The sequence below is a fragment of the Poromitra crassiceps genome (genome assembly GCF_964638095.1).
Source record: "Poromitra crassiceps genome assembly, chromosome: 2".
In the NCBI taxonomy this organism is placed as follows: Eukaryota; Metazoa; Chordata; class Actinopteri; order Beryciformes; family Melamphaidae; genus Poromitra; species Poromitra crassiceps.
This window is the reverse complement of record NC_139624.1, coordinates 20,192,738-20,218,184: the sequence shown is the minus strand read 5'-3', so window position 1 is coordinate 20,218,184 and position 25,447 is coordinate 20,192,738.

The following is a 25,447-nucleotide window of genomic DNA, read 5'->3' as shown; positions in this document are numbered from 1 at the left end:
GGCTGTTACATGGCTCATGGGTGGGACCTGTATCCCTCACACTGACTGTTACATGGCTCATGGGCGGGACCTGTATCCCTCACACTAACTGTTACATGGCTCATGGGTGGGACCTGTATCCCTCACACTGGCTGTTGCATGGCTCATGGGTGGGAAGTGGATCCCTCACACTGGCTGTTACATGGCTCATGGGTGGGACGTGGATCCCTCACACTGGCTGTTGCATGGCTCATGGGTGGGAAGTGGATCCCTCACACTGGCTGTTACATGGCTCATGGTGGGAAGTGGATCCCTCACACTGGCTGTTGCATGGCTCATGGGTGGGAAGTGGATCCCTCACACTGGCTGTTACATGGCTGTGATGGTGGGAAGTGGATCCATCACACTGGCTGTTACATGGCTCATGGGTGGGAAGTGGATCCCTCACACTGGCTGTTACATGGCTCATGGGTGGGACCTGTATCCCTCACACTGGCTGTTACATGGCTCATGGGTGGGACCTGTATCCCTCACACTGGCTGTTACATGGCTCATGGTGGGACCTGTATCCCTCACACTGGCTGTTGCATGGCTCATGGTGGGACCTGTATCCCTCACACTGGCTGTTGCATGGCTCATGGTGGGACCTGTATCCCTCACACTGGCTGTTGCATGGCTCATGGGTGGGACCTGTATCCCTCACACTGGCTGTTATATGGCTCATGGCTGGGAAGTACCTGTAGATCCCTCACACTGGCTGTTGCATGGCTCATGGCTGGGAAGTACCTGTAGATCCCTCACACTGGCTGTTATATGGCTCATGGCTGGGAAGTACCTGTAGATCCCTCACACTGGGACTTTGATGGAATCGCAGCTTGCAGGGGGCAGAGAGAGCCACATGACAGCCTGAACCAAAAATAGGTCACATTTCTAGAATATTTGTTTATTTATATGTATGAATATTAACAGTATACACTTCATAGAGTTAGTACACCTATAGGCGTAGTTCCAGTTAGTACACCTATAGGCCTAGTTCCAGTTAGTACACCTATAGGTCTAGTTCCAGTTAGTACACCTATAGGCCTAGTTCCAGTTAGTACACCTATAGGCCTAGTTCCAGTTAGTACACCTATAGGTCTAGTTCCAGTTAGTACACCTATAGGCCTAGTTCCAGTTAGTACACCTATAGGCTTAGTTCCAGTTAGTACACCTATAGGCCTAGTTCCAGTTAGTACACCTATATGCCTAGTTCCAGTTAGTACACCTATAGGCCTAGTTCCAGTTAGTACACCTATAGGCCTAGTTCCAGTTAGTACACCTATAGGCCTAGTTCCAGTTAGTACACCTATAGGCTTAGTTCCAGTTAGTACACCTATAGGTCTAGTTCCAGTTAGTACACCTATATGCCTAGTTCCAGTTAGTACCTATAGGCCTAGTTCCAGTTAGTACACCTATATGCCTAGTTCCAGTTAGTACACCTATAGACCTAGTTCCAGTTAGTACACCTATATGCCTAGTTCCAGTTAGTACACCTATAGGCCTAGTTCCAGTTAGTACACCTATAGGCCTAGTTCCAGTTAGTACACCTATATGCCTAGTTCCAGTTAGTACACCTATAGACCTAGTTCCAGTTAGTACACCTATATGCCTAGTTCCAGTTAGTACACCTATAGGCCTAGTTCCAGTTAGTACACCTATAGGCCTAGTTCCAGTTAGTACACCTATAGGCTTAGTTCCAGTTAGTACCTATAGGCCTAGTTCCAGTTAGTACACCTATATGCCTAGTTCCAGTTAGTACACCTATAGGCCTAGTTCCAGTTAGTACACCTATATGCCTAGTTCCAGTTAGTACACCTATAGGCCTAGTTCCAGTTAGTACACCTATAGGCCTAGTTCCAGTTAGTACACCTATAGGCCTAGTTCCAGTTAGTACACCTATATGCCTAGTTCCAGTTAGTACCTATAGGCCTAGTTCCAGTTAGTACACCTATAGGCTTAGTTCCAGTTAGTACACCTATATGCCTAGTTCCAGTTAGTACACCTATAGGCCTAGTTCCAGTTAGTACACCTATAGGCCTAGTTCCAGTTAGTACACCTATAGGCCTAGTTCCAGTTAGTACACCTATAGGCTTAGTTCCAGTTAGTACACCTATAGGTCTAGTTCCAGTTAGTACACCTATATGCCTAGTTCCAGTTAGTACCTATAGGCCTAGTTCCAGTTAGTACACCTATATGCCTAGTTCCAGTTAGTACACCTATAGACCTAGTTCCAGTTAGTACACCTATAGACCTAGTTCCAGTTAGCACACCTATAGACCTAGTTCCAGTTTGTACACATATAAGCCTAGTTCCAGTTAGTACACCTATAGGCATAGTTCCAGTTAGTACACCTATAGGCCTAGTTCCAGTTAGTACACCTATAGGCCTATAGTATTGTTGCTGACGTTTCATTTCAAATGTACCTTGTTTTTCTCCATATCCGTGGTTTTCAGACACGTAAAATGCCAACATTCTATTCTATTCTGCTGACTGTGTTGAACACGATGATAGCGTTCCTGTGTGGGCCTCTCTAGCTGCAGGAATCTTTCTCTGTTGACGTAGGATGCTGTATTTGGATGTAGTGCCTCACAGAAGATCACTTTAGCCCACGCTTCTATTTTGAATGTGTCCCGCTCTAAATATACAGCTGCCATTTCTACAGCGCGACTATTTTACTCTTTTCCCTGGGCCTAAACAATGCGTACCAAATGTCAAAATGTCAAAGCTTTGTTTGCTTTGCGGCGTCTGGAGCCCCGTGCAGCATCGTGCATCATGTTATTTCCGCTGCTGGAATGTGTAAGTGAGTGAGTGGATGTTTTGGCTGTGTCATGCAGTGCGGGCTGCCCGCCTACAGCTCCGCCAGGCAGGCAGGCAGGCAGGCAGGGAGCGCGTCTGCTTTGATGTCGCGGCTGACAGCAGCAGTGATGCAACCGCCGCTGAGGACGGGCGTGTTCTCTGGCCACATGGTGACGCATTTCACTGGGAAACTCCTTCCAAACCCCCAGCGCCCTCCCAGCTCTCCCCCAGCTCCCCCCCAGCTCCCCCAGCTCTCCCCCAGCTCTCTCCCAGCTCTCTCCCAGCTCTCTCCCAGCTCTCTCCCAGCTCTCTCCCAGCTCTCTCCCAGCTCCCCCCCAGCTCCCCCAGCTCTCTCCCAGCTCTCTCCCAGCTCTCTCCCAGCTCTCTCCCAGCTCTCTCCCAGCTCTCTCCCAGCTCTCACCCAGCTCTCACCCAGCTCTCACCCAGCTCTCACCCAGCTCTCTCCCAGCTCTCTCCCAGCTCTCACCCAGCTCTCTCCCAGCTCTCTCCCAGCTCTCTCCCAGCTCTCTCCCAGCTCTCACCCAGCTCTCACCCAGCTCTCACCCAGCTCTCACCCAGCTCTCACCCAGCTCTCTCCCAGCTCTCTCCCAGCTCTCACCCAGCTCTCACCCAGCTCTCACCCAGCTCTCACCCAGCTCTCACCCAGCTCTCTCCCAGCTCTCTCCCAGCTCTCGCAGCTCCTGCTGGGTCTGCTGCCCTGACCACCTGCGTCTTGACTCTATCTGCGGTCATTATGCTTACCAGCCATGTATCTGTTGACTTTTTCCCAAGTTCCACATAGAGCTGCAACGATTAATCGATAAATCGATTAGTTGTCTATTGAACTATTGAATTAATCGCCAACTATTTTGATAATTGGTTTGAGTACTTTTTTAAGGGGAAAAAGTCAAAATGAGCTGATTCCAGCTGCTTAAAATGTGAATATTTTCTGGTTTCTTTACTCCTCTATGACAGTAAATTGAATATCTTTGGGTTGTGGACAAAACAAGAGATTTGAGGACGTCATCTTGGGCTTCGGGATTTTATAGACCAAACAACTAATTAATCATTAGTTGTATAGCGCTAGTTTCACTCTTATTTTGATTCAGTTGCATGTTGATATATTGTGAACTTTTTTCTTCTAGACCATTTTTGCTTTTTAATGATCTTCAGAGTGACAATAATTAAAATAGTCAATAATTCATGTTTGCGTAATGATGAGTAGAGAGTATTTTCTGCCGTGATTCTTCGTCATCATAGTTGTATCATCTGAGTAGACGAAACATTTAGTCCAACGACTCGTCTTGGCCATAAAACAGAAGGCCAGACATGGCCATGCCTCTGCGGAAAAACAAAATGCTGCACAAATGGTTTGGGGTTGTACAGACAGCTAATAAAAAATAGGAAGAAGCAGCAACAACAAATCTAAGGCTTTTTAGTGCACGGGATAAGGGACACATGTGCCTTTCATCATACATGTGCCTTTCATCATACATGTGCCTTTCATCATACATGTGCCTTTCATCATACATGTGCATTTGAATTAAGTATCGAAAGCAGAGATTATTTTTGGGGGCATTTTGCCTTTATTCACCTTATGTTGCCACGCCCACTTTTTCTCTTCCTTGTCAGAGGCAATTGTATTTCTTCTTCCGGTTCAGCGTGCCTGCTATTGGTCCGCAATTGGCGAGCTGCATGATCACTGGACAGGCGACCTGTCAATCACGCCCAGAACAGTCTGCTTTATCGTATATTTTACTCTAAATGGGACCATCATTTACAAAATGAACAAACATCATGCTGTATTGAAGGAGAGTTGAAACTCGCGATTGAGACTCATTAGGAAAGTCTTTACTGAGATCATAAATCAAGTGAGAAATAGGGTCGTTTTCCCATTCACTTCCATATACATCAGACTTCTTTTTGGAACCAGTGACGTTGCCCCCTTCTGGACATTAGGGGAAAATTAGCTTCTCTTTTCAGAAGTGGCGGTTGCCCCCTGAGTTCACATTTACTCATTCAGGTTTGCTCAGCTAGTCTGTGGATTCGAACCAGCGACCTTCACTTCATGGATTGCTACACAGGGTGTTGTCTGTCACTGTGGCAGGTAAGCCTATTCTTCATCTCTACTCTTACTCCACTCTACCAGTGGGGTCTCCCCCTGTTGGCCATTAGAAACAATGCAAGTTTAAGGCACTTCTGCATTGGCTTAATTTAGTCACGAATGGAGCTAGTCCCTTGAGTATACCGCTACTTTAGATCTGTATATTGAAAACTACAGTAATACGGCAAAATACACATCAGGTTATGAGCTCTGAATGAAAGAACAACCAGTTGCTAACATCTCCACTGTTCTCAAGCAAATGTTAATATTTCGCTTCAGTTGACTCTGAACAGGGAATAATGTTATCTAAGCACTGAAATCATGGAATGTGTAATTTAAGGATACAATCTAATCCTTCCCCTCGTATCATAGCCAAGCGTACATATAAATCCCTCTCCTGGTGTCAGAGCCATTGATTGATCCATGGATCACGGGCCGTTCAGCTCCTTTCTATGTTCCCTTTCCATATTCCATACTCCAGCAGTGGCGCCGAGCCAACGCTTTTTAGGCTCCACGCTGTTTTAAAATATTCCAGACCAGAAGAACTAATACCTTCCAAGCATAAATATCATGGGAACATTCTGCATTTCCAAAAACTCCACATCTGCTTGATGTCCCACTTCACAAATTGACCAAAGACAGCAGCATTAGGGATATCTGATTATTATTCCATTGCAAAAAAAAAAAAAAAGAAATGGGAAAAACTCCTGTATCAGGCCACCTCTTTCTCACTCATTTATTTTAGATGGAGATGTTTAGTTTTTGTTTGTAATAGAGCGGATATGTTAAAGATGAGGTCTAAATCTCAAAATGGTGTTTTAGCTGTCACTCTGTTGGTTGGTTGGTCGGTCGGTCGGTCGGTCGGTCGGTCGGTCGGTCGGTCGGTCGGTCGGTCGGTCGGTCGACATTCCACATTCGTGCACTAACATCACTGGTCCACAACTTAACTCAAATCAAATCTAAATAACTGTCAAACTCAATGAACGCCTGCAAAATTGTTTACAGTTTTCGGATAGACTACTGATCTATCAGACATGTCCAAAATTGGCAAGAGATCGTATAACTTCTACTGTCTGATTGCAAACTTGTGGTGGTGTATCTGTGCCAGCATTCTGTGAGGAAAGCAGCCGTTTCACATGTAGCGCATCCTTATTTGTCCCCAATAAAATGTCACATGGGCTCTTCAGAAGTGGTTTATGATCCACGGCTCTCCACGGTGGTCTGCCACCACCAGCGAGGAGGAAAAAGCATGATAGCAGCAGAACCCCTGGTTCAGACCGGCTGAGATGATACTGTGTCACTCACTGCGCTCACATCCTGGGCCCGGATCTGCTTTTACAACAGGAAGCAGTGAGCCACCATCAGGTGCTCCGTCCTTTCATCTGTGATGGACCGGCCGAGGATCAACCCCACTCGCTCCCTTTAGCATCTATCTAATTTCATCAGAGGAGCTGTCATTTCAGACCTACAAAGATGACATGTTGCGCCGCTATAGGCCAATGGCTTATTTGTTGGCAATGAAAGGATGTGGTATTAGCTTTGACTGGGGCCCTTCCTGCAGACATGATGATTTACATGGAATCTTATTACAAGTATTGTTTTGATGACGCTTGTTGCTCAATGAATGACATCAGAATAACCAGTCAGAGATTCCAATGAGGTCTTTATGCTTTGGCAAAGGAAAACAAGTGTGCATACGTCTGAATAACAATACTACCACCAATAATACAATCACTTTTTTTTGTAACATCCTCCCCCCCCCCCTCCCGTCAGCTAAAACCTGACACTTTCAAACACAGCTTTCAAATTGTCAACATGGCACAGTGGTGAAAACCCTGTTTCCTAAGATGCCATGATTGTGTGGGTGGAATTTGTTTATTTTTGAACGATCCAGAACTCAAGCCTATAATATGAGCAAAGCATGGAGTAAACTTCCATACCCGTTCTGGTCGTCAAACCTGCTCACTTTTGAACAATCACCTCCCTGCATTATGTCCCAACCTAACATCCTGCTTTAACCGGAAACATGTCAATTACAGAAGAAACTGCATAGAGATGCCAATTCCTTGTGAGGTTAATTTGATTTAATGGAGTTGGAATCAGTGGAGATCATGGATGGACCATAGATGATGATGATGATGATGATGATTTAGATAGGAATAAGTGTCCTAGGTGTCCTGGTGGCTCAGTTGGCTATGGTGCATACAATGCCCTGCAATGACTTGCATTCCAATTTGGCCTGAGACATAATAGTACATCATACCCCCCTCTCTCCATTGCAACCTGTCCAATAAAGAAAAGAAAAAAGTCCTTGACCTGACACTCATTGATGCTGCATGGTTGATGTAGCGATGGGGTCAAGAAGATCCTTTATAGATCAGTTATTCATGTCCTCTCTGTTTGAAATGTGGGAATGAATAACACATTCATGCTAAGATTGGACCACTGAACATCGATTGCAGATGCAGAAAGTTAGGAGGTAGCCGGCCAGCAGCAGGTGCCATTGTCTCCACATTCAATAATAGTTCCCTCAAGACTGTCTCTTACAAAACAAGAAATATGATCATATAATTGCTCTGAAAACAGCAAATGCATGTGTCTTTGTTGTTGTTGTTGTTGAATAAAACTAATTGATTGACAATTGATTTGGTTGTGTGATCAGACAGTTACACTGTGACGTGCACTCCACATACAAACACTATTACTGGACGCCGATTTTTTTAATGTATACAACATATTCCGACGTTCCGACGACAGAAAGTACGTGCAGCTGCAGCTCCCGTGCAGGTACTGTAACGTCATGGATGTCGTTGGGACTTCCATTCCGTAAATGTTTTTGAACCATGACGTGACGTCTTGGTTTGACGTGCAACCAACGGTCATTCAACGTGAAAATGTTTGCTGGGCTTGTCAGCAGGGAATGAGGGTACGCATCCGATAATGTGTCAACCGAACCTGAATCGATTGAACAGATCATCTTCCAGAGAGTTCTCAGACTCCCCCGGATAGAGCAAACACACACAGATGCCAAGCCAAAAGACTGTAAGACTTTTAGCATTTTTCAAAAACATTGAGTACAAGTGTTTGCAACCACCCCCCTCATAAAATGGGTGAGAGGAGGGTTGTTTGTCCAGGACGGGCCTACGCAGCATCTCGAACCAGGGCCTGGCCGGCCTACCCAGAGCATGGGTGTACCACTGGGAGAGCGGGCTTTCATTACCTCTTGACCAAACACCACTGTGAGGCTGACTTTTTTTCCTTTCGTCTTCCCTCCTTAGTTTGTTTTTATAAGGCTTGTTAATAAAGCTTTAGTCATTCACAGTCTGCTGAAACCCCAGAAGCAACTCCCGCCGCTTCCTCCTATTTGATATTGAAACCATTTTCGAGACTGCTTACCAATCCGAGTCTTTGTCGATACCACTATTGAAAGACGAGACAACAATAACATCTGAACAGAATTGGTATTGCTTTTATTGCTTGACTGTGAGTCCGTGACTCTGTTTGAGACAGAATGAAATTTGCCTAGGCTGGGAGGCACTTCAATTCCTCTTGGTTTAGTTAACAGCCGTTGGGCAGGCAATTCAATTGAATTCAAAGACTTTATAGACAATCGATGTATGTTGTACCCTAGTGATTTCAGGTCAATGACATACCTCGTCTCTCGAGACATAACGTTAAGTTATAGGACCCGCTAGTCTCGATAGCAGTATTGATAAGCTCGGACCTTATTGATTTTCGGGTTTTGAGGAATTATCGGTCGATACCCGTTGATACCGAGTCTCGATGCCCATCCCTATTTTGGACCGCCGCAACGTTGCTTCCCTCAATGTCTTGAGCAGGGTGGGAGCTACACGGAGGCCTCTGTTGCCCCTCCCTCTGGCCGTGATGCCCTGAGATCCCTAAGGCCACCTTGGCAGTGCCCTGCTACCAGCCTGCTACTGTCAGTTGCTTTAAAAGCATCAGTGGTCTCAGTTTAATGTAGCTGCCCTATGCAAAGGATGTGTCATTGGCTCATTTTAACACACATTTCAGAAAAATTGCTCTTCATGATGTCAATCGAGAAATGGCCCTTGTGCCCTGGCATGTGCCCTAATGAAATATGTGCTGCATGTCATCACCTCTCTCTCTCCCTAACTGCCTGTGTGCTGACTGTCCTATTCAATATAGCCCCCCCATCCTGTGCATTAGGAGTCATATTTCAGATGTCTAGCTGTTTTTTGTCAATTTACTGTAATTGTAATTGTAATTGTGTGACACCTGCAGTGTAGTGATTTGCACTGATTTGCTCCATGGGTCTACTACATAATTGCCTTGCTCCCATTGGATGATTGTTCTTTTCCTGGTTCCTATTTAAACAGGTTCCAGTCTTTGTCATACCATATGCCAGATGAAGGTCGCTTGACCGAAACATTGCATTTATTTAATAAAAGTCTTCTTTAAGTGAAGTCAGTGTGCGGGAGTCTTCCTCTTCAACAGATGTCTAGTTGTCAACAGCTCCACCAAATAGTGATTGTTGCCTCTAAACCTCACATGGTTTCATTTCAATAAATGCTCAATTGATCCAATATTTCACCAGAAATCAAAAATTATAGAGAAGAAGTCCAAAAACTGAAAATAAGAGTAGGTTTGGAACCACTGGACTAAACTAGCTCACTGTGTAAGTAGCTCAGCTCCGCCTCCAGCAGCTACCACAGTAACAGTAGGTTTGGAACCACTGGACTAAACTAGCTCACTGTGTAAGTAGTTCAGCTCCGCCTCCAGCAGCTACAACAGTAACAGTAGGTTTGGAACCACTGGACTAAACTAGCTCACTGTGTAAGTAGTTCAGCTCCGCCTCCAGCAGGTACAACAGTAACAGTAGGTTTGGAGCAGCTACCACAGTAACAGTAGGTTTGGAGCCACTGGACTAAACTAGCTCACTGTGTAAGTAGCTCAGCTCCACCTCCAGCAGCTACAACAGTAACAGTAGGTTTGGAACCACTGGACTAAACTAGCTCACTGTGTAAGTAGTTCAGCTCCGCCTCCAGCAGCTACCACAGTAACAGTAGGTTTGGAGCCACTGGACTAAACTAGCTCACTGTGTAAGTAGTTCAGCTCCGCCTCCAGCAGCTACCACAGTAACAGTAGGTTTGGAGCCACTGGACTAAACTAGCTCACTGTGTAAGTAGCTCAGCTCCGCCTCCAGCAGCTACAACAGTAACAGTAGGTTTGGAACCACTGGACTAAACTAGCTCACTGTGTAAGTAGTTCAGCTCCGCCTCCAGCAGCTACCACAGTAACATGCTGCTTACACTTCTCTATTAATAATCAAATGATGTCACATAGGCTAATACAATATCAGAGAGACCAAACCACGACTTTTATTGCAATACAAGCTGTGAATACTTGACTGAAGTAAGATTCTTTCATGCACTTGTAATGGAGTATTTTTTTATCTTGCTGTATTGGTACTTTTACTGAACTAAGTAGCGGCGGTGCTAACAAGAGAGGGAGGCACTTTTTATGAGCGACTGTGGTTGGCGCCCGGGGGGGAATTCCTGGCCCGGTTGGTTCGCCTTGACTCATCTGATGAAGTGTAAACTAGAGGACGCTTTTCACAAGGGACTTTATCAATATTTTCTTTGGTCATGTATCGTGCAGTTTGTGATTTTCTGGGTCTATTTGTGTCAAAACACGGAGCTGTTTTTAGCCATATTAAATTCGGCCTCTGCTGTACCTCATTGGGAGTTTCCACATAATCCCTCAGTTTCGTTGTGTGCACACACAGGCCAAATGGATGATGTAGTGAAATCTTGACAGCACTATTCTGTCTGTGCGCCAAGATGATTATTTTTTACTCTTGACATTAAACATACTTGAGTTGCACCCTCTTTTTTACGCAATCCACATCTTAATTGTCTCAAGGCGTACGACTCTGTCAAGGATTGCCCTCCTCCCATTCATTCACCTGCTTTCTCTATTTGTATTTCAGCTCTTCCTAGAACCCTTTCTCTAGAAGTTCTCTATGGTGTCAACCAGTGCACGAAACAAACTGACGCACGGACTCAATAAAAAAGGCTTAAATATTCACGGACATAAAGAGATTGTGATTTCACTTCAGTGGTGACAATAGTCTCTGAGATCTGTTTGCGGCAAAACAAGAGCACTCATAGACCACACACAGAGAGTGTACAGACACAATCCACATTCATAAGCTATAACTTAAAAACAATATCGCCCTCAAATTCAATCTGTCCTGCATGGATGTGCAACATTTAGTTTGGGATCAGTGTTAATAGGCAGCCTATACATTTTAAAATCAATCACAAGTTCATTTTATGCACATGCTAGTTAAATAATTGATCAATGAGACCAAATAAGTGCATTTTAGCGGTATGCTGAGTTTGCAGAGTATGGCTGGAATTGACGCCCTATTATATTAGTAAGATAGAAACTCTGCCCCATCCCCCCCGCCAACCAATCCCCCCCCCTCCCCCCATTTCTATCCCCCATTAGTGCTAATTTGAATTTATTTATCCTGGTTGCTGCTCCACCCTCTGCCGATCTGGGAGAGCTGGAACTGGCTCCATGCTTCCTCCGAGACATGGGCAGTAGCCAGCCGCTTCTTTTCACCTGGTAGGACATAGCACGTGGGAGGATCATGCTATTCCAACGAGTTCCCCTCCCTCCGAACAGGCCAGAGGAGGAACCACATCAGCGACCAGGATATTGCATGTTTTGGTGAAGGGGGTTCCTATATGAAGGAAGCCCCCGGGAGGTACGGGGAGAACATGCAAACTCCACACAGAAAGGCCCTTTTTCCGACCCCACCCGGGCGGCGGGCACTCGAGGACATGCGGACGGGCACGCACTCCTTCAGCGCTCACAGCGTCCCAGGTGGGAATCAAACCCAGGACCTTCTAGCTGTGAGGCAACAGCACTTACCACTGCACCACCCCCCAAAACTCTGCCTTTTTTAACCAACTTTCGTTTCCCCCCCTGCAATCTGGTGCTGACTCCATCAGCACCAGAGAGGCCCTATGAATTTATACCAGTAGACAGCAGACACACGCACGCACGCACGCACGCACACACACACGAACACGCACACACACACACACACACACACACACACACACACACACACACACACACACACACCCACACACACACACACACACACACACACACACAGCTAGTAAATTAGCGCGCTCAGCAGGCCAAGCAGCAGAGTGCAGATGTAGCCCTAATTATAGCGGATATTCCTCAAGGAAACTAATCCTTGGTCTTGGAGAGCCTTCAGTCCCTGAAGAGGCTCCGCCTCCTCGACTCATCAGCTTGTAAATCAGCACACCGTTGGCTCTACCATAACTCCATCTTCCCGGGGTCTGGCCTCACATCACTGTCTGAATCACTGTTAACCCCCAGGAGTGGAGACGCGGGGAGGCCAGCAGGTATATTTGCTTATCTTGCACTGTTGGATATATTGGAACCTGGACAGTATTTCTGGTGAATATTGGGCCTTTGAAATGTAGAGCTGTAAAAACTTCCAGTCCCACGCCAATTCGTGAGGCCGTTCGTGCCGACAGTCAGATGCAGACTGTGGAATTCTTCTAACCACTTTCGCTTAGAGTAAAACATGTGGCCGCAGTGCTCTTGTTCAGAGTATTGTTTGAAGTCCATTCAAAATTTAGAGCTGACAAAGAAGATTACTTACTACATTAAGAAACAGTAATCAGAGAGGCATTTTTTGTTTTAATTTATTGAAATGGAGGCCCCTGTGTCAACTTTGTTCTTGCACCAGTCCCAGGAAACCAGCCATGATATGCACACTCCAGAGGTGGCTCCCAAACCTTTATAGTGCCCCACCTCCCCCTGCCTGACTACAGTGTATGCAAACATGCATTGCCAGTCTGACTATAGTTTCTCTTGCAGTACATGCACAATTGTAAATTGTGTATTTATTGTGCCTATAACTACCTCCCCGCCTGCCTAAGTACTTTACCTCTTAACAAAAGGCTTAACAAAAACGTTACTTATGGTTCAAATGTGGACTTTGGTAGATTGATTCTCCGGTGTGAAAGGTAAGTGTTTACACCCTCCGCCACCCCCATCCCCAACGCCTTTACTTTCCACTGTGCTATTTCAAGAGCAGACTGTTGTTATTTGCATGACTGCTAGAGGGCGCTTAATTTTGAAACATTACTACAGCTCGTAAAAGCTGCTCGCACAAACGACATATGGAGTCGTTTTTGGGGGGGAGGAGGACAATTCTCCAACTTGCAAACTTCATAACAATTTATCTTATTTGTTTGCATGTAATTTCAATGCATTGCTGTTTGGCATCCGACTGGCAAGTCCCAGATGCCGCACCTTCCTCCCAGTACATGAAGGCAGCATAATAATGATGGTGAGAAACAGTCTAATGGGGGCTAATCCCAGATCTGGATCATCACCCAGATGGGTCAAAACATAGCCTCCTTAGAACTTGGTTGGTAGTGTTTGTTCATAATACAATAAGCATTATTTGTGGTCAATTGACCCACTCGACCTATCTACCAATGCTACTACAACACCTTTTTCATACCACTTTCTTTTTGCTAATGTGTGTTTATTGGGTAGCATTTTTGATACTCCAGATATTACACATAATTATTTTCCTTCAATACATATAAGAAAGATCTGCTCCTCACCTCACCCAGTCTCTCCCATCCCACACGCCTCACTTTAGTCTCTCAGGTCGATCCAAGTAGAAGTCATCTGAATAAATGATCATCTTAATACAGACCCAGAACCAGAGACAATAATGATAGAAAATGAATACAATACAATATGAAGAAGCATGGGCACCTGGTTAGGTTCTGAGATGAGGGCACAAACTTGGAAAGATTGGTGCGGGGGTCAGGCGGTCCTCCCCCAGAACAAAACATTGCAACTTAAAACACATTTCTGGCATTTCTACACCACCTAACCTCAATTAAGTCAAGAAACGGCAACCCTGTACACTACAGTATACAGGGCTTCCCAAACTTGGTAATTTTGGGAATTCACAATCGAGTGATTTGGAGTGAGAAATAGGAGGTGTGAGAGAGTGAAATAGGTGAGGTGTGAAGAGGGTAATTTAGAGTGAGAAATAGGAGGTGAGGGGTGAGAGAGTGAAATAGGATGTGAGGTGTGATAGAGTGAAATAGGAGGTGAGGGGTGAGAGAGTGAAATAGGAGGTGAGGGGTGAGAGAGTGAAATAGGAGGTGAGGGGTGAGAGAGTGAAATAGGAGGTGAGGTGTGAGAGAGTGAAATTGGAGGTGAGGTGTGATAGAGTGAAATAGGAGGTGAGAGAGTGAGATAGGAGGTGAGGTGTGAGAGAGTGAAATAGGAGGTGAGGGGTGATAGAGTGAAATAGGAGGTGAGAGAGTGAGATAGGAGGTGAGGTGTGAGAGAGTGAAATAGGAGGTGAGGGGTGATAGAGTGAAATAGGAGGTGAGGTGTGAGAGAGTGAAATTGGGGGTGAGAGAGTGAGATAGGAGGTGAGAGTGTGAGATAGGAGGTGAGGTGTGATAGAGTGAAATAGGAGGTGAGAGAGTGAGATAGGAGGTGAGGTGTGATAGAGTGAAATAGGAGGTGAGAGAGTGAGATAGGAGGTGAGGTGTGAGAGAGTGAAATAGGAAGTGAGGGGTGATAGAGTGAAATAGGAGGTGAGGTGTGAGAGTGAAATAGGAGGTGAGATGTGATATAGTTTCCCCTTTCCCCTTATGAGGCAGGCCGACATTGTAAATAAGAATTTTGTTCTTAATTGTCTCGCCTGGTAAAATAAAGGTAAGAAAAAAAAGAAGTGAAATAGGAGGTGAGGTGTGAGACAGTGAAATAGGAGGTGAGGGGTGAGACAGTGAAATAGGAGGTGAGAGTGTGAGAGAGTGAAATAGGAGGTGAGGCGTGAGAGAGTGAAATGGGAGGTGAGGCGTGAGAGTGAAATAGGAGGTGAGGGGTGAGAGAGTGAAATAGGAGGTGAGGGGTGAGAGTGAAATAGGAGGTGAGGGGTGAGAGAGTGAGATATGAGGTGAGGTGTGAGAGAGTGAAATAGGAGCTGAGGTGTGATAGAGTGAAATATGAGGTGAGGTGTGATAGAGTGAAATAGGAGGTGAGGGGTGAGAGTGAAATAGGAGATGAGGGGTGAGAGAGTGAGATAGGAGGTGAGGTGTGAGAGAGTGAAATAGGAGGTGAGGTGTGAGAGAGTGAAATAGGAGGTGAGGTGTGAGAGAGTGAAATAGGAGGTGAGGTGTGAGAGAGTGAAATAGGAGGTGAGGTGTGAGAGAGTGAAATAGGTGGCGAGGGGTGAGAGAGTGAAATAGGAGGTGAGGTGTGAGAGAGTGAAATAGGAGGTGAGGTGTGAGAGAGTGAAATAGGAGGTGAGAGAGTGAGAGAGTGAAATAGGAGGTGAGAGTGTGAAGAGGGTCATTTGAGGTGGGAGTCAGACTCAATCAGTGAGAGTTGGCAGCTGTGGTAATAATAATGTCTGATTCATACCTTCGTGCCGGATGAAAAGAGTTTTCCCCTCAACAAAGCAGAGCAGGACGACACACCCCGTGTCAGTGAGAGAGTGATCTGGGGTGTGTCGTATCACTGAGAGAGTGATACGGGCTGTGTGAGACACAGAGATGGTAATTGCTGAGCTGTCAGGTAAATATCTTTGATGTGCACATATTTGGTTGGTCTGTGGCGCTAATGATTGGCATTTGTTCAGTGTTGTGTCAGCTAGCTACACATAATGAAATGGGATATATGTCCTCCAGGTTGAAAGTGACTATTTATACTATTTACAACAAATTAAAGTTGGAGATTCCAATTAGACTGCAGCTTGTGGGAGTATCATTTTCGGTTGTTATTTTTTATGGCTTACCAGTGGGCAGAGATTTGATGTCATGCATAATGTTTATAGTTCCTTTGCACAGCACGACGAGGAGGGTGCTCTGCATGATGTCATAGGTTATAGCACAGGTACAGTAGCTAACCACACCGCTGTAGCCACCTTGGGCCATGACTTGACAGGCTTGGTATTCTGTAACAGGGCTCTCATACATCTTCATGTTATGGTCCATCATTTGATATGATTTGATCCCATTGACCAATATGGGAAGATTTTGTTGATTTACATAGTAGGTGATTTGTATAGCTGTCTTATACATCCTCTAATTGGGATGATTCATAGGGAATTGAATTTCATCAAAAATGTCCCGGGACCCTAACTTTAGGCTGTGCTTAAAGGGCTCCTATCTATATATTATTTTAAGGGAGCTAGGACTCGCTAGGGGTTGTTTGTTTGTCTGTCTGTCTGTCCCACTGATGGTGTCATCAGTGATTTCATAAAAGTCCCACTAATGACATCATCAGTGATGTCATAAATTCACACACACACACACACACACACACACACACACAAAGAGAGAGAGGGAGCCATTGTGCGCGTGCCGGGCAGGCAAGGCCACACAGCAGCTGAGCTGCGGGCAAGGCCGCGCAGTGGCCGAGCTGCGAATGCGAGCTGCAGGGCCAGCTCTAGGAATCGAAGTGAGGTTCAAGTGAGCAAAGTGAGGTTCAAATGTCCCTATACTTATATATGATCAAAGATGATTAATGAAAATGTGCAAAAATGCTACTTTGTTTGAGCAGTAAAGGCATCAGGCCAGCTTGCAGCATTCAAACTGGAAAGCTTCCACGAAGGTTTACCTCATTTCTGTTGTCAGCCAATCGCCATCCAGTATTGTGACTGTCCTGTGAGGACTTATCTCATCCAGTATTGTGACTGTCCTGCGAGGACTTATCTCATCCAGTATTGTGACTGTCCTGTGAGGACTTACCTCATCCAGTATTGTGACTGTCCTGTGAGGACTTATCTCATCCAGTATTGTGACTGTCCTGTGAGGACTTATCTCATCCAGTATTGTGACTGTCCTGTGAGGACTTATCTTGTCATCCAGTATTGTGACTGTCCTGTGAGGACTTATCTTGTCATCCAGTATTGTGACTGTCCTGTGAGGACTTATCTCATCCAGTATTGTGACTGTCCTGTGAGGACTTATCTCATCCAGTATTGTGACTGTCCTGTGAGGACTTATCTCATCCAGTACTGTGACTGTCCTGTGAGGACTTACCTCATCCAGTATTGTGACTGTCCTGTGAGGACTTACCTCATCCAGTATTGTGACTGTCCTGTGAGGACTTACCTCATCCAGTATTGTGACTGTCCTGTGAGGACTTATCTCATCCAGTATTGTGACTGTCCCGTGAGGACCTCACTGTCCCGTGAGGACTTATCTCATCTCCGTAAATACACAAGTAGGACATGTGGCAATTTGGGGGACTTGCAGAAGAGCATCAGGCAGCACATGGCCGACGCCGGCAGTATAAGGAAATAAACATCGAAATTGTCAAATATTCACACAACTCCGCTTATATGACAAATCTGCGGCAGTTCGTTTATGGTTGATTTTAAATGAGCGACGAGATGAGCGATTTGCAAATTGTGAGGAGCATTCTTCTCATCCTAAGCCCATAGTGCAGTATAATGTGGGAGCTTCACAGAGGCCGTGCAGAGGCATTAGGTAAGTGCTAAGAGGAGTGTTCTGCTGTTTCTCTTGGATGGCATGTGCAGAGGCCTGCTGGAGATCTGCCTTGTGTGGGTGGCTTCCTCAGACAGGCTCTCTCTCGCTCGCTCTCGCAGGCCGTGTGTGCCAGCCTCTCTGCGAGCCAATATGCACTTTTCTGTTCTACTTGTGTGAACACATGGTAATTGCCAATTACACCTGTGAGCCAATGAAATTAACTTAGGTGAGATTAAAGCCCCGCACTCTGGACAGAGTCACACACACCCATTTGAGTATGTGTGTATACAACATGATGTGAAAAGGAGGTTTTCATATGTGCAATATCCGAAAAACACTTGCCTTTTGTGAAATCTGGCAGGGATTTTTAGTGAGAATTTCATGTCCACTTTATAGGTGGCTTCATTGGCTAGAATGCATTTCTCTAAAGGGCATTTCTGAGGGTTGGTTGGTTGTGGAGGGTTATTCTGCAAACTGTGTGGTCGGGAGAGTCCGCAGAATCCTTTCAAATATGGACTCTGTGCAGTCATGATGACAACAAAGACTCCGCATTCAAATGGACACGCAAAGGCCATGCAGGAACTGCTGCTTCATCCTCTCCACGACTTCTTTTTCTGTCGTGGTTTATTTATATATACATGTGCTTTATTTATACATGTATGCACGCATTTAGCTCCAACCACCACCGATGTAAATTGCGTAACCGTAGAGCCATACTTTTATGGTGCAACGTATGTTGTTGACCGCCCCACGCATTCCACTGCTGCCCACGTTCCCTCGGATGGGAGCTTAGGGATAAAGGTCGTGAGTTGAATTTACTGTCACCCATCTGCAGTGTTGGGAGGGTTACTTTTCAAATGTATCCCACTACAGATTACTCAATACATGCCCTAAAATGTAATTTGTAACATATACTCAAATGAAGTAACGTATTCGAAATACTTTGGATTACTTTTGGAATACTTCAAAATCGTCTTGCCGAGCCCATTGTCTGCAAACGCCAGGGCAATGCGGTCGCGACGCGCACTGATGTAATGTTACGACCTTCTGCAGCACGTTTGTCAGTAAAAGGTTTCCATATAAAAGGACATTCCTGAGACTGGCTGTGTCTCCTCCTCTGACACATTGCTATTGTCTTGTGCTGTGTGGCGGCAGGTGCACTGCATATGCACAACTGGTTGATCATTACATTACATTACATTACATTAAAATCTGTTTATGGGAAATGTGTGCCTCATATGAATTTTAGAGCAAATCAAACACAAAACAAACACATGAAAGAATCTATTTTTAAAGACAGATATTGTATATCTGTCTGTATATTTGTCTATATCTGTATGTAGGTATTCAGAATACCACAAATCTAAACTGTAACTGTAATGGAATACAGTTACTATACGAGGGATCAGCCGAGCAGCATTTTGGTAAAAAAAAACGCGTCACTGGGTGGCAACGGCAATGGAACCCTATGGAGCCTGAGTTTGAGCGTCTGACTCTAGCCGGCTGACCGTGTTTACAATTTAAAAACTGCGACAGTTCACACAACTTTAACACGACATGCATATATTATACATCAACCTCTTGAGCTACTTCTGCTCTCACTCAGAATGTCAAAATATAAGCAATGTGATGATGTATACTTTTTGAGATATATATAGAGCACAACTCATACTATAGTTAACTGCCGCGGGGTTACGCATTTTTGGATGCCAGTGACGTCACGCTGATTCGTCCTATAGTCATATTTAGCATTTTAAATGCTGTATTTTTAAACACATGTTTTCCGTTACTCCTCGACTCTGCCCATCTGCAACGCCCACGAGATCAGCGCTGAGCGCGGAGGAGTTCACAGACGTGATTCATGACATGGGCATCTCTTTGTAGGGGAGAGACCCTGTCACTGGAAATCCTCTGCGTCCCAGTGGTCTGACCCGCTCACTGACCCCTCTGCGTCCCAGTGGTCTGACCCGCTCACTGACCACGCACTTCCATTGTTTGTGATTCAGGATGCTTTGCACACATCAATCTGTGTCACTTCCTCCCCCTTTCATTTGTCCATATTATGCCCTGGCCCGTGTTTGGAAGCTAAGTTTAGCATCGCACAGCTATTTTAGCCTGCAAAGCGCGTGGGTGAGACGTAACCTCACAACTCTGGCACTAATGTGAAGTTGTCCATTGTCCCTTTCCACTAAATATGAAAACAATAAAAGTTGGAAGACCTCACCTAAATTGAGTTGTTGCTGGAAAAATACATAAAGAGGTCAGTAATTTACTGTGTAAGGCGTGTATTTTATTGGCAAGACTGACTTAAGCTTTTATTTCCTGACATGCAGGCATTTTATGACCACTGTCATTTTGGTCTGTGGCAGTGTGCCTGTGGTCAGTCACTGTCTTCCTCCACTTATCCTCCATAATTCATAATTTATAGGAATGACAAAGGGGAGGAGAGCGCCCATAAATACTAAATTGGTTTTTCTGGCGTCCGCAGCCTCGCTGTGAATCAAGAGGAAGGTAGGGACAGATGACTCTTTTATGCAACAGGAAAGTAAACAAATCAAAAAAGGGAGTGAACATCCAAACACTGTTGGACCTCGGCCTGAAGATATACGAGGGATCAGCCGAGCAGCATTTTGGTAAACAATCCGCTTCACTGGGTGGCAACGGCAATGGAACCCTATGGAGCGAGCCGTGAGTGGCTGACTCTATAGCCAGTTAACTCTGTTTACATTTAAAAAACTGCGACAGTTCACACAACTTTAACACGACGTGCATATATTATACATCAAACTCTTGAGCTACTTCTGCTCTCACTCAGAATGTCAAAATATAAGCGATGCGATGTATAGTTTTTGAGATATTAACGTTTGTTTGACACAACTCGTACTATTAACTGCCGCGGGGTTCCGCATTTCTGGGTGGCAAGTGACGTCACGCTGATCCCTCGTATAGAACAGCAAAAAGTGAAGAGATGACTGGCCGTTTGGAGGCGTTTTTCTTTAGATGGCACCGTTGTGTTAGAGCAGATCAACGTTTTGATGACTGGGGGCCAATTTAGGACTGAGGGCCGTCCAAGTAAAAAACAGAACACAAAATAATTCCAAAACAAATCTTTTAGCCCATCCTGTCTGAAAGTCTGCAAACTGTGAATGATGTGAGAAATGTATGTTGTGTTTTATAGAGGGGGGGGGGGATCCTATTTTATTTGTAGAAGTTTTAACACACGCACGCACACACGCACACACACACACACGCACACACACACGCCTACTCTTGCGAAGAGTGCCGATGGGATCTTTATTGACCACAGAGAGTCAGTCAGTCATCTCATCCGAAGGACGGTGCTTTCTCTCAGGACAGAGTCCCTGGTCTCTGCCCTGGAGCATTGGGGATATTATGCATACGACCAGAGGGAAGAGCACCGCCTACTGGTCCTCCAACACCACTTCCAGCACCAGATGGCCTCCCATTCAAGGACTAACCACAGTCAGACCTGCTTAGCTTCGCCAGCAAGCCAGCGAGTTAAACTCAATGTCCACCAGATGCAGTATGCTGAGCTGAGTATTGTTCAAAAATTTCCAATATCGATACCGATATGATACCTTGACTTCGATACCGGTTCCTGAACGATACTTTTTTTTTATACCCATTTGAGAAAAATCCATTTGGACAAAAATAAAACTACATTACAAATCTTTAGTTTTATTTAAAGCAGTTTTAGAGCATAATACAAATAAACTGTATTTACTTATTTCCTACTGTATTTAAGGTTTATTGGAGTACAAAGGAAGGTAAAATAAATAAATCAGTGCAAATAGTTTTCAGTTGAAAACGGCGAGTTGCAAATGTTTAATGCAACACTGCTGCAACAGAACATCTGAGCATTCACTAGCCTATCAATATAGCCTTAATGGCACAAAGTGAATCGCATTGACATTCAACAAACTATCATGACATCAGCTCTCTTTTTTTTTAGTATCGAAAATTGGTATCGAATGACAAGGCATGTTTCGATACTTATTAGTATTAGTAGCAATTGGGTCAGTGCCAAAAAAGTGTCGAAATTCGATACCCAGCCCTACTGGTACCGCTGCTGAAACACTCTCCCGTCCATGTTAATAGATAGTAAAAATATTGCCTCGTTGACAGTTTGTTAATAGACTCCGATGGAAATAAAGGGGCTAAATTGCTGTGGCATGGGTTCATACAAACACCATCTTGTAAATCTTCCTTCACATGGGACTTGGATTATGCAGGGACCTTTTGTAATTAATCACTCATCCCACAACTCCTGCAAGTAAATATCAAGCTTATGCCAAAACTGCATTTAAAAACCTACAGCGCAGACGCCATCTTTCATGACAGGAGGAAGCAAGAAATGACAGTATGCATGTAGAAGGAAGAGAAATGAAAATTTCAAGTCTTGAAAAATCGAATAGAAATTACAACTGACATGACAAATTTGCGCAGGGATTTCTGGGAATACAGTAGGTACTTCACAATGGCATTTTTACTTTGCAAATGACAGACATGACCGATTCGCACAAGATTAAAATCATTACTCTTGCACACTCCCTGCATGGCAGGTAATATTAGTCTTTCAGGGCTTGAGACTTTTGACTATAGCATTATTATATCTCCACTGCTTGACCAAAGATGCACATCTGTTTTCGTCTTATTTTTTCGCTCAGTGTTGCTACACAGATTATAGTCCAAATCCTCGACTTCAAGCGCACAAATTGGATAATGATTAATTTGTACATGGCCCTCTAATTGGAAATGAGTTGTTTATCCAACAGCCAGTGGAGTGAAGAGCTCTCACGCACAGAGCTACAGTGTGGTCTCTCCTGCTCAGTGATGTCACGCACAGAGCTACAGTGTGGTCTCTCCTGCTCAGTGATGTCATGCCATTTAATCATGAATGCATCATCTGCGGAGTGACACACAGTCACTATTGCTGGGGTTGCGTGAGATGTCTCCGGGTGCAGAGGCATGCAGTCTTCAAAGTCCAGACAGATTTAGCATGTCTGCATGCAGCAAGCCATCCTCCAACATCAATCCAAACCACAATAACAAAATATCATTTTTGATCTGCCATAGACCATGTAAATGGTATGTGTAATTAGTATAATTTCTATATGGTTGGTTTAGAATGTCAAATTAATTCCACCCCAAGGTAGGCATCAAATTTCTCAATTACAAGCGGTGTTCTGCCCGTAAAGCTGAATGGGAGGCTCATAAAGACGAGCTGCTGTTACTGCACATTGGATTTAATTGACGTTCCCTTCCCCCACACTGCTTCCCCCCACACTGCGCCCAGCCAGAAATACCTGGAGACAGGTACGCACCACATGAAAGGAAATCCCCTTCACCAGCAACATTGTAATTAAAGTAGGCCCCAAGGGTTTACTTTCGAAAGCGCGCCGGGGTGTGTGCGCACACACACACGCACACACATGCACGCACGCACACACACACACACACGCACACGCACACACGCGCGCACACACACTGAAGCTTGGCAGACGTGAGCAGCACAAAATATTTACAAGAGGAAATTGCTGCGACATGAAGTGTGAGTGCAAAAGCCCTGTGTGGTCTGAACACATCACACGTCCCAGCCGACCCCCAGCAACCATCAGGGTCAGAATTTCCCTGTCAGACATGTTGATGGTGTCTGTCCTGTATACTGTTAGACATGTTGGTGTCTGTCCTGTATACTGTCAGACATGTTGTAGGTGTCTGTCCTGTATACTGTCAGACATGTTGTAGGTGTCTGTCCTGTATACTGTCAGACATGTTGGTGTCTGTCCTGTATACTGTTAGACATGTTGTAGGTGTCTGTCCTGTATACTGTCAGACATGTTGTAGGTGTCTGTCCTGTATACTGTCAGACATGTTGGTGTCTGTCCTGTATACTGTTAGACATGTTGTAGGTGTCTGTCCTGTATACTGTCAGACATGTTGGTGTCTGTCCTGTATACTGTCAGACATGTTGTTGGTGTCGGTCATGTATACAGCATGCAGTAACATAGTGTATCAGACCCAGAGAGAGATCTGCAGCATGCAGTAACGTAGTGCATCAGACCCAGAGAGAGATCTGCAGCATGCAGTAACATAGTGTATCAGCCCCAGAGAGGGATCTGCAGCATGCAGTAACATAGTGTATCAGACCCAGAGAGGGATCTGCAGCATGCAGTAACATAGTGTATCAGACCCAGAGAGAGATCTGCAGCATGCAGTAACGTAGTGTATCAGACCCATAGAGAGATCTGCAGCATGCAGTAACGTAGTGTATCAGACCCAGAGAGAGATCTGCAGCATGCAGTAACGTAGTGTATCAGATCCAGAGATAGATCTGCAGTATGCAGTAACATAGTGTATCAGACCCAGAGAGATCTGCAGCATGCAGTAACATAGTGTATCAGATCCAGAGAGAGATCTGCAGCATGCAGTAATGTAGTGTATCAGACCCAGAGAGAGATCTGCAGCATGCAGTAACGCAGTGTATCAGACCCAGAGAGAGATCTGCAGCATGCTGTAACATAGTGTATCAGACCCAGAGAGAGATCTGCAGCATGCTGTAACGTAGTGTCCCAGACCCAGAAACAGATCTGCAGCATGCTGTAACATAGTGTATCAGACCCAGAGAGAGATCTGCAGCATGCAGTAACGTAGTGTATCAGACCCAGAGAGAGATCTGCAGCATGCAGTAACATAGTGTATCAGACCCAGAGAGGGATCTGCAGCATGCAGTAACATAGTGTATCAGACCCAGAGAGGGATCTGCAGCATGCAGTAACATAGTGTATCAGACCCAGAGAGAGATCTGCAGCATGCAGTAACATAGTGTATCAGATCCAGAGAGAGATCTGCAGCATGCAGTAATGTAGTGTATCAGACCCAGAGAGAGATCTGCAGCATGCAGTAACGCAGTATATCAGACCCAGAGAGAGATCTGCAGCATGCTGTAATGTAGTGTATCAGACCCAGAGAGAGATCTGCAGCATGTAGTAACATAGTGACCCAGAGAGAGATCTGCAGCATGCTGTAACGCAGTGTATCAGACCCAGAGAGAGATCTGCAGCATGCAGTAACGTAGTGTATCAGACCCAGAGAGAGATCTGCAGCATGCAGTAACATAGTGTATCAGACCCAGAGAGAGATCTGCAGCGTGCTGTAACGTAGTGTATCAGACCCAGAGAGAGATCTGCAGCATGCAGTAACGTAGTGTATCAGACCCAGAGAGAGATCTGCAGCATGCAGTAACGTAGTGTATCAGACCCAGAGAGAGATCTGCAGCATGCTGTAACGTAGTGTCCCAGACCCAGAAAGAGATCTGCAGCATGCTGTAACATAGTGTATCAGCGTAAGAACTCTCATGGGTCTGGCGTTGAGACTAGGATAGAGGAAGCCACAGAAGTGATACTAAAAGCTGCAGTTCCTCCGATGGCCACTTGAGGCTGGCTCTAAAAGGGGGTCGTTCTCTGTTCACCCCCATGTTAAAATGCCCAACTTTACAACAGGATCTTCACGGTAGCTATGTGGGGCACGAATGTCAGGTGTAGTTACTTTAACCTGCTAGTGAGGATCAAGGATCAAGGATCAAGGAAACTTTATTGTCATATGCAGCAAGCTACAATGAAAGTTAAAAGCCTCGGCCCATGACTTTGCTGTACAGTAAGATAAAATAGAATACAGAAATAAACATGGTAAAAGGTTAAAAAAAAGTTAAAGGGTTAAAAAAAAAGTTAGAACCACATGAAAGACAGTTAAAGTGCATTTAAGGGACATTTAAGTTCTAATGCAAACTGTACTTGTCCATAAAGTGCAATGTCTTTGTCTTTATATGTAATGCAAAAGGGGTCTGAATAAAGTTCAGATAAAACTACTTGGAGTTCAGGCTCCGTATGGCTTGTGGGAGGAAGCTCTTCCTCAGCCGCTCAGTCCTTGTTTTGAG